Source organism: Oncorhynchus tshawytscha, linkage group LG12, assembly GCF_018296145.1.
Source record: "Oncorhynchus tshawytscha isolate Ot180627B linkage group LG12, Otsh_v2.0, whole genome shotgun sequence".
Taxonomy (NCBI): Eukaryota; Metazoa; Chordata; class Actinopteri; order Salmoniformes; family Salmonidae; genus Oncorhynchus; species Oncorhynchus tshawytscha.
This window is the reverse complement of record NC_056440.1, coordinates 58,071,531-58,083,230: the sequence shown is the minus strand read 5'-3', so window position 1 is coordinate 58,083,230 and position 11,700 is coordinate 58,071,531.

Here is an 11,700-nt window from a genome sequence, read left to right as displayed (position 1 = left end):
GCCAGCACAGAGCCTTTTACCAATATTGTTTTAATGGTATTAACAGGTTGGATCCCAGCCAGGAAGAGGAGTGCATGCTGATGTTATTGACTAGCTATCCATAAAAACTCATACCTCTCTCTGTATTGTTCTCAAGGATGGCATAAACAGAACAATTTGATCAAATTAAAGCCACTTGCGGGATATTTCCATATGTATCTTCAGTGTAATTAAACCACACAAATGAAATGAAAAATGGACTGTAAATTGATCCACCAAGATTTCTGAATCGGACAAAAAAAATCTAGAAATTGGTTAGTCCGTTTGGCTCTCTATCATCCAAATTATATTAGCTATGTTTGTCTATGTGGTTAACTTGAGGATTGTTTGAGACGTGATTCCATACTTTAACAGAGGCAAATAGAGTAACATTTACTCTCACGAGCTCTTTGATCTTTAGAAACCTGGCTCCACCGCACAGCACAGATGCTTCAGAGTTTCATGCATGTAAATTGTTCAATGCAATTAACTTGAGGAAATGATTTGTCATTGTATGGTTGTCAGATCAATTTCTCATTTGAGGTCTTTGTAAAATGTTGTAACCCTCAAAGGTTGACAGATCACAGCCATTGAGTATATTAAGTCCCGCGTGAGTGGTTTTAGGGCATGGCTTTACTGAGAACAATCGACTGTAACTTCAAAACAATAACTGCAGCTGTCAGCAGACTGGATCGGACCCCAGCAGTCATTCAGACTTTGAAATGTATTGCTCATTTTGCTGTCTTATAATTTGGTATTTCCATGCATATCTGGGCAACATTGGTGTTTTCACCATGCAATGCTTCAGAAAGTGTGATGGTAATTGGTAAATCATTCAAGGTATTGTACAGAAACAGAACCTAAGGAAATACCAAACCTTGAGTTTTGGACCAACCATCAACTAAATTGATGGTTGGTACAAATCTGATTTAAATCCGTTTTTTCAAAAAGCTTTTGGCTGGACAGATTATTTCAATGTGTAAGTGAGAATGGCCATAAGCTTATATAAACCTGCTCTCCTTGCATCCTACATGGATGTGTGTGTGTGTGTGTGTGTGTGTGTGTGTGTGTGTGTGTGTGTGTGTGTGTGTGTGTGTGTGTGTGTGTGTGTGTGTGTGTGTGTGTGTGTGTGTGTGTGTGTGTGCGTAAGTCACCAGATCTCAACCTAATTGAACACTTATGGGAGATTCCTGAATGGAGCCTGAGACAGCATTTTCCATCCCTATTAAAAAAACACTAAATGATATAATTTCTCATGGAAGAATGGTGTTCCATCTCTCCAATAGAGTTCCAGATACTTGTTGAATCTATGCCACGGCACATTGAAGCCGTTCTGGCGGCTTGTGGTGTGCAAACGACCAATTAAGACACTTCATGTTGGTGTTTCTTAGGTTTTGGCAGTTACCTGTATATGCAAACTCTAGTGAAGATGACATTTCTAGAAATTGATGACTGCCAGTGCTCCAACTCTCAGGGCAACACTTTCGGTGTTCTAAACCAGCCTGGTCTCATAGACTAGACGTAATATAGTAATTTAAATCCGGGACATTCAAAATAGTATGATATTTTAGGTTTGGTATGGTTACATAAGACATTAAGGCAAAAACTAAAGTAGAGTGGTTGGTTGGGGTGGATGAGTGAGCGTATAACGCGAACGTCTAGGACCCCAAAGGTTGCGAGTTTTAATCACTCATGGACAACTATAGTATTTGAGCTAATTAGCATCTATTCAACTACTTACTACTTGTTAGCTACTTTGCAACTATTTAACATGTTAGCTAACCCTTCCCCTAACCCTAACCTTAACCATTTTAGATAACCCTTCCCCTAACACTAAACTTAACCCTTTAACCTAAGTCCTAAACGTAACTCTAACCTTAACCCCTAGCCTAGCTAACATTAGCCAGATAGCTAACTTTAGCAATCTAGCCACCTAGCTAGACCTGATAATGGCGCCGGAGGGGATGCCTGCCGTGTTTATGGGCTCCCAACTAATTGTGCTGTTTTATGTTTTTTCACATTGTTTGTAACTTATTTTGTACACAATGTTTCTGTTATTATCTCTTATGACTGAAAATAACTTCTGGATATCAGAACAGCGATTACTCATCTTGAACTGGACAAATATTTTTTCTTTAAAACATGTTGTGACTAAGGGGCAGTATTTTCATTTTTGGAAAAATAACGTTCCCAAAGTAAACGGGATATTTTGTCAGGACAAGATGCTAGAATATGCATATAATTGACAGCTTAGGATAGAAACCATTCTAACGTTTCCAAAACTGTAAAAATATTGTCTGTGAGTATAACATAACTGATATTGCAGGCGAAAGCCTGAGAGAAATCCAATCCGGAAGTGACTCATGTTTTGAATGCTCTGTGTTCCGATGCGTCCCTATTGAGCAGTGAATGGGCTATCAACCAGATTATGTTTTCTACATATTCCCCAAGGTGTCTACAGCATTGTGACGTAGTTTCATGCCTTTATGTTGAAGAATAAGTGTAAGCGGCTACATTGCGCAAGTGGTCACCTGATGGCTCTCAGAGTGATTCTTCAATAAAATACAGAGGTAGCCATTTTTCATCTCGCTCCTACTGATAAACCAATTGTCCTGGTGGATATATTATTGAATAGATATTTGAAAAACACCTTGTGGATTGATTATAAACAATGTTTGCCATGTTTCTGTCGATATTATGAAGCTAATTTGGAATATTTTTCGGCATGGTCGTGACCGCAATTTCTGGTCGATTTCTCAGCCAAACGTGAAGAACAAAACGGAACGATTTGTCCTACACAAATAATCTTTTTGGAAAAACTGAACATTTGCTATCTAACTGAGAGTCTCCTCATTGAAAACATCTGAAGTTCTTCAAAGGTAAATGATTTTATTTGAATGCTTTTCTTGTTTTTGTGAAAATGTTTCATGCTGAATGCTAGGCTTAATGGTATGCTAGCTATCAATACTCTTACACAAATGCTTGTTTAGCTATGGTTCAACAGCATATTTTGAAAATCTGAGATGACAGTGTTGTTAACAGCTCGTTGTAGCACCATGACCAGGATCTCTATTAATTTAAGTGAGCAGATTAGGGCTTTCAGGAGGAACGGAAAATCTACTGGAGACATTTCACTTGGGGATTTTGTTCACTGACATTGCTATTCGCAAACACTATCATCAGATGCCTGTGCTACACCAAACGCGAAAGCCCAGGAAAGTGAACAGGTACAGTAGGCTACAATACTGTAAAGTATTGTAAAAAATTATGTTTAAATAAATCGACTGCTGGTCTTTACTGTATGACTAGTCAAACGATTGACTAATGGATGAAGATAATGAGTGCTCGGCATCATGGCACAACATTGTTTCTTTCAAGGTGGGATTATATCAATATTTTGTTATGTTTAGGGCTATTTACATGTCTATTTCTAGTATTGTACCTAAAGTTGGCTGTTAGGCTAAATGTATTTTTTCTTCTCCAAATGCAGACAATTACCCAAAACACACTGCCACCCAGGTTTGCATTGCAAATGAGGGCATAAATTGGGTCAAGATGCCAACAGAGTAAGTAGACCTTCATGTAGTATAATACATTTAATCTCTACATGTATAGGTCACCTGATTTAAACCTGATCAAACTTGTTTGGCATCAACTGAAAACATGAATCTGTAACTCTGCCAAGCTTACAAGCAAAAAATGAACTGTGGAAGGCCATCAAGACTTTTGTCTTGAGAAATTGATGACACAACAATGCAACTAATACATTGATTATCTCAGCAAGGCTTTCACCCGTGGTCGTGGAACTGGGGGGAAGCGCAACTAAAATGTATTTTAAATAAACATTTGCATCTTTTATGTATTTTTCCCCCCAAAAAGGATTAATGAAAGCATAAAGTAATTGATGAAGAACTGGTAGGGCTAAATTGGGGTGATTTTCACACCTACAGCAGCTGGGCTATGAAGAGTTGCATGTCAATTCATAAACCATGTGCCATGGAATTGCTTCCCAATTATTTTGCAATCTATATGGCTCTACAACATTTTGCGGTTGCATGATGTCTTGAGTTAGAAATGTAACACTTTAGAGTACTTAAGCATTGAATACATTGCAAATTGGGGGATTTTCACACCTACAAAAGCCGGGCTATGAAGAGTCTATTGTCCTGCTAATAGGAATCATTGTTTGCATGATGGGCTACACCTGCTACAGTATTGCAGTACTACAGTACACTTGTGAAAACCTGTTTTCAAAATGCCTCCAGCTGTCCATCACTAATGTAAATAAAAACACAGCATCTTGTTTCAATCTTGTTTGCATTTTTTATTGTAACCATAATGTCACAAATAATTTGTGTCTACATTTCCAATTACTTTTAGAGTTTGGGATTTACAAATGTGCATTGTGAGACTATCTAATAATAATAATAATGGCTTTGTAAATAAGGATGAATTATGAAAGGAAAATGACATGCGCAAGAGACGGTGGCCATATTTTTCCTTTTGGAGATTATTAAACACAGACAATCAATGACATTTGTAAGAGATATACTGGACCCTATGTCAGAGAGGTGTATTTGGGACAACATTGTGTCTACTGTCCTGCTAAAGTGGGGTGGAAGGTAGAGCATTGGACTTGTAACTGAAAGGTTGCAAGCTCAAATCCCTGAGCTGAAAAGGTAAAAATATGTCGTTCTGCCCCTGAACAAGGAAGTTAACTCACTGTTCCTAGGCCGTCATTGAAAATAAGAATTTGTTTTTAACTGACTTGCCTAGTTAAATAAAGCAAGAATAAAATGACAACCCTTGTGTAAAACAAGTGTTTGAAAACAATAACTATATTTTGGAGATTGTTTTGTTTTCAAATAACCAAAAGTTATTGTACTAGAGAATTTAAACACTTTTTTCGAAGAACATAGTATATGGGATTGATTTTAAGACACATAGCTTAATTAATTTGATTAATATTATGGAGTTTCTATTCCAATAAAAATTAAAAACGAAACCCTCAAGGTTTCTGGGTTTCCGTTAGGAAAATATGGCACTGTACAACGTGACCTTTATTTAACTAGGCAAGAAACAAAGAAACCAAAAAACGCTATGTATTTTTCTGGGTGTGCGCGTGCAGTACAGAGAAATAGCAATTCTTACACTATTGTTCTTAAATTCAGTCAACTTCTTCATCTTTATCATTCAGTTAATTGAAATTCAATTTTGAAATTGTGCACAATTATCAGTGTCTATTTGGTTTATGTCAGCTATTCATTGTCAGTTAGATACCCATTAGCACCTTGGGACCCAAAAGCATAATCAGTGCTCTAACTCACCCTTGCACTGGACTGGGGCAATAAAGCAGTGACACAGGATACCATACTAAACCACAAATTACCTCTAAGTCCCGCAGCATAATCTCAAAACTTTTAGTTGAGCAACCACTGTGCATACATATTCCAAACAGAAGCCATGGATTACAGATAACATCGGCACTGAGCTAAAGGCTAGAGCTGCCACTTGCAAACTATTACGGAAAACAAAAGGAAACCCAACCGCGAGCTGCCCAGTGAACGTGAGCTTGCCAGACAGGCTAAATGTCTTTTATGCTCGCTTCGAGGCAATCAACACTGAAGTATGCATGAGAGCACCAGCTGTTCTAGACGACTGTGTGATCACGCTCTCCGTAGCCGATGTGAGCAAGACCTTAAAATAGATCAACATTCAAAAGGCCGCGGGGCCAGATGGATTACCAAGATGTGTACTCAGAGCATGCACAGACCAACTGGCTAGTGTCTTCACTGACATTTTCAACCTCTCCCTGACTGAGTCTTTAATTACCTACATGTTTCAAGCAGACAACCATAGTCCCTGTGCCCAAGAATGCCAAGATAACCTGCCTAAATAACTATCACCTGTAGCACTCACATCTGTAGCCATGAGGTGCTTCGAAAGGCTGGTCATGGCTCATATTAACACCATCATCCTGGAAATGCTAAACTCACTCCAATTCGCAAACCGCACCAACAGGTCCACAGATGACCAATGTCAACTACACGCCACACTGCCCTTTTCCACCTGAACAAAAGGAACACCTATGCGAGAATGCTGTACATTGACTACAGCTCAGCGCTCAACACCATATTGCCCAAAAAGCTCATCACTAAGCTAAGGACCCTGGGACTAAGCACCTCCCTTTGCAACTGGATCCTCGACTTCCTGACAGGCTACCCCCAGATGGTAAGGGTGCCTGCTTAGTCCCATCCTGTACTCCCTGTTCACCCACGACTGTGTGGCGAATCACGACTCCAACACCATCATTAAGTTTGCTGACAACAATACGGTGGTAGGCCTGATCACAGACAGCCTATAGGGAGGAGGTCAGAGACCTGGCAGTGAGGTGCCAGGACAACAACCTCTCCCTCAACGTGAGCAAGATAAAGGAGCTGATCGTGGACTACAGGAAAAGGAGGGGCTGTAGTGGATCAGGTCGAGAGCTTCAAATTCCTTGGTGTCTACATCACCAACAAACTATCATGGTCCAAATACACCAAGACAGTTATGAAGAGGGCACAACAATGCCTATTCCTCTTCAGGAGATTGAAAAGATTTGGCATGGGTCCCCAGATCCTCAAAACGTTATATAGCTGCACCATCGAGAGCATCCTAACTGGTTGCATCACCACCTGGTATGCCAACTGCTCGGCATCCGATCATAAGGCTGAACAGGCGGTGGTGCATACATCACTGGGGCCAAGCTTCCTTCCATTCAGGACCTCTATCCTAGGGGGCACCAGATGTAGGTCCAAAAAATTGCCAAACACTCCAGCCACCCAAGTCATAGACTGTTCTCTCTGCTCCGCACGGCAAGTGGTACCGGAGCGCCAAGTCTAGGTCCAAAGGCTTCTTAACATCTTATGAATCGGCACCATTTTTTCATTTTTCACCTAAAATTACATACCCAAATCTAACTGCCTGTAGCTCAGGCCCTGAAGCAAGGATATGCATATTCTTGGTACCATTTGAAAGGAAACCATTTGAAGTTTGTGAAAATGTGAAATGACTGTAGGAGAATATAACACAATAGATCTAGTAAAAGATAAATCAAAGAAAAAAACAACAGTTATTTTAGATTTTTTTGTACCATCATCTTTGAAATGCAAGAGAAAGGCCATAATGTATTATTCCAGCCCAGGTGTAATTTAGATTTTGGCCACTAGATGGCAGCAGTTTGTGCAAAGCTTTAGACTGATCCAGTCAACCATTGTATTTCTGTTTCAAATTTTGCCCAAATGTGACTAATTTGTTTATTAATAACTTTTCATGTTCAAAACTGTGCACTCTCCTCAAACAATAGCATGGTATTATTTCACTGTAATAGTTACTGTAAATTGGACAGTGCAGTTAGATTAACAGGAATTTAAGCTTTCTGCCAATATCAGATATGTCTATGTCCTGGGAAATGTTCTTGTTACTTACAACCTCATGCTAATCGCATTGGCCGACGTTAGCTCAACCGTCCCGATCCCGAAGAAGTTAAGGGCTTGTAAGTAAGCGTTTCACGGTGAGGTTATATTTGCCAAATACAATTTGATTTGATTTGAATTCGTAACATATGATACGTGTTGCAAAACGTAATATATTGTACGTTTCAAATTCGTAACACATCATATGTTTATTAAATTCATAATGTAATGTACATTTAGTGTATTCGTAACATATCATATGAAATGGCAATGGAATGCCACAAATTAATACATACCATACGTAATGTAACATGTCATACCTTATGGAGTGTCTAAGATTTTCGTACAGAATAATACAAAATGCTCTGAGACCACATTGGCTAAACAACCATTGATTGCATTGCAAAGGTATCTCCTTTTCCTTCTTAGAGGGTAAGGAAACCAATATGTCATTTTTAATTTGGTGTGAACTATCCCTTAAAATATTTCTGCCATCTCATGGACAACATAAGCATAGAGATCTTGAAGTATATTCAGCTGCAAATATTGTGAGTAGTACAGTCTTTTTTTGGTTGCAAATATTATGTTTCTTAGCAGACAGTTCTGGCGCCTTTGGCACTTTCAAATCCATATTATAAGATTACATTTACATTATTTAAAATTCCCTCAAAAATAATTCCCAGCAAAAGTAAGCTGCAATGAAAATGCCAGGGACGTTCCCCCCACTGTTCATGATTGAAAATGAATACATAAAGAGATTAAGAGGGATGCATTCTATCTTGTTTTGACCCCCAGATCCATGCTGAAACGCATAAGGAAAGGAGGCTAAGTGGCACTCAACTGTTATCATTGAGCTGATGACTATCATCATGGGTTTGCTAATGTACACAGATCTGCTGTGTTAGGGCAGAGTTACTGAACACCCTCTGCAGGACAGAGGGTGTTCAATTAATTATTGACACCCAATGCTTACTGTAAGCCCAGGTGTGTTGCAGAAAATAACCACTGACCCAATTACAAAACACATACAGCTTCCTTTGGTTAATTTCTGTAAAAGCCGTAATTGCTCGTAGCTTTTTAATTCATGAACACCAGGGTACAGGCCTGGCAGAACACCAGCATCTATTTCTCAAACACCCACCTCGTGTACACTCGCCCCCCCACACACACGCTCACACAAGAACATTGGGGTACTCTACAAAATCACAGAGATAAAATGTAGAATTCCAAAATAAGAATCTGTATTTCTTGCAATGTCAACTCACACATTTATTTGTGGGAATATATTCCTACACATATACACACAATGCAGCATGGAATATTTTAGAAATGATGCCAAGTTGAGACTTACATGCCACTAGGATTTCTGGCAAATCTCTCATTGACACCAATACATAATTTCACGTGAAACTAAGGAGAAATCCTGAATTAGTATTCGGCCCATATAAACTATTTTGTCCCTGCATTCTGATTCTGGCTCAGTCATATCAGAGAAACGTGAGATCACTTGCGGGTGCAAGGGTCCGTATTTAACAGGTGACGTGGTGTCCAACTATAGGTTCTAGCTTGAGGGATGGGGATGGAGTTTTGTACCAATGTTGAGGGGTATGATCAGTGTTGACATGTCTAATTACCTTAGGTTAAGGAGGACAAAGGCTGATCGTATATCACTCTCTCCTTCTCAGCCTCATTTGAGGGGATCCCTCCCTCTCCCTCCTCCTAGTTGGGTAAAGTAGTTGAGGGAGGAGTGAGAGAAGAGAGAAAATGGATAATAAAGTTAAAGACTCATTTGTCTGGTTCCTTAATGAGAGGAAGCGGAACAAAGACCCCGGCTAATATTCCGAGGGGCCTAATTAAAATTAGGTGTGATCTGACGGAAGAAGGCGCCACAGAGGTGATTTTAGTCACAGCCCAAAAGAGAAGACCTAATTAAGGAGAGTGATGGCCTTTACTTGGAATCCGCCAGAGACATGTGGGGCTGAACATTGTCCTGGTCCCACTTGCCTGGCATAGGGATTACTGCCATTCTGTTTCTCCAAGCATCCTGAAAACAGGACAGGATGAAAGGGACAATGGCTGTCCTAGAGACTATAGAGGAGTTTCTGGACATTTTGAATGTTGGTTGCTTTATGAGAAGAGGACTGATTGGTCCATCTAAATAACTCATGCCGATTCATGTCAAGGCACTATTTTTGTTACATTTATTTTTTGCTATGTGTTACATTTCTTTTCTAGCTTTTGTCACTCACTGTTATCAAGCCACAGTGGTGTAGAGAGAGCTGTTTATCACTGCAATGTCTTATGTGTATGTGAGCTGTTCGGTTTGTTTGATTTTCGAAAATGACCATTCATCTTACCTTTGACATTGAAGGAGCACCATCATCGTGTTCTTTATGACACTGTGATAGCACTTGCCCTAATCTTAATTGATGGCGCTGTAACTCATCTGCTAAAAGCCACCCATATCTATCCACTAGCACTATATATGCGCACTAATAGCAATTGCTTTCTGTCGCTGTCCGTCCTTGGGTGGATGCCGGGAATACTGTGAAAGGGCAGGAAGTATCATCTTAATGCCTCAACGTCATACTATATCACTCCATTCATAACAAACACGCACGCAGGCAGGCACACACACTGTCTTGTACAATTAATCTTCTGGGGACACACAATTCAGTAACCATAAAACATCCTATTTACCCTGACCTCGTAACCCTAAACCTAACCCGTACCCGTACTCTTACTCTAACCCCAGACCAGTTGGATGTACAATATAGAAACAGGGCAGAAAGTTGCGATTGGCCCGTGCAACCCAAGGTTGATACCAACATAAACAGAAACCTTCTTAACCCCTAACCCCTAACACAAAAACCTAACCCTAACCCTACACCTAACCCTAGCTTCTCTTCCTAAAACTTACCCTAGATCCTAACCCTAAACCTAAACCTAACCCTAGACCTAACCCTAAACCTAACCCTAAACCTAACCCTAGCTCCTCTTCCTAAAACTAACCCCAGATCCTAACCCTAAACCTAATTCTAACCCTAACACTAATTCTAACCTTTACCCTAAACCACCTACAAATTGCAGTTGACCTTGGGGGACCAACAAATTGTCCCCAGTTGTTAACATTTTTTATATATTCTTGTTGGGAATTCTGTGTATAGTTAAACACACACACACACACACAAAAAGATCTATGCTTTTGTTACATTTATGGACTTTTTGGAGTGTAAAAATTCTTGGAATGCTCGGTATGCCCACGAGTTTGAAACCACATGGATGGATGGAGTGTGTTTTTTTGTCGGAAAAATGAAACAAAAGCTTTCATTCCTGTTTTTGGTGTAGACTTTTAAAAAAAAATCACTAAATTATAGCTGCAATACAACTACTAAAAGGTAGTGTGAAAAAGAGAATACAAGAAGAAGATAAATATAATTCTTATTAAAAAAAGTGACGAAAGGGGCACTTGGTTGTCAGCTTGCTACATTGTCAGGACCAGATAGAAATGCAATATTGGACATCCTCCCTGTCTGATTGGAGCAAGTGGTGCTGAAGTGCATCCTGACAGGCTTTTATCTCCATCTTCATTTGACGTCGAGACTGGAAAGCGGACGGTAGGCTCTTGAGTCCTTCTTTTCCCTGATCAGCAGGGGGTCCCTGGGATATGGGTTAAAGACGGCATAAACCATGATTGAAAGCACTTTGCCATATATGGGGATTGAGCTATTAAGGTTCACATATTGTTCAAGGTTCCAGTGTACAGAATGCTGCAAAGCACACATTGTTGTTTGTGTGCATTATCCACCAAATGTCCTTTAATCCTTTACCTTCTTTTCCCACACAAATTACAATGGAAAACATCATACTTCAAGATGGGAAAGGATTCATGTCTATTGTCGAAAAATAAATACAAATAATATCTCCAAGAATGCCATGCCATAATTTGACCATAATGTTATGGACTGTGGCAATATACTAATGTCTGTATATTGCAACACTCCTGAACAACTGGCATATTTACCTTTACAAAGTGCCCTCCCACATGAAATGCCTGGAAGTCTTGGATGTGTGGCTCGTGAATAGTTCTGCTAGGGAAAGTGTACGAAGTAATTGAAGCTCTCTGTATGCAGACATCTTAGCAAGTTGTGTACTGCAGAATAGGTCTTTGTCCCTCCACCTCCACCCGGCATTGTTTCACTTCATGTGTTTTGAGAAAAAAAAA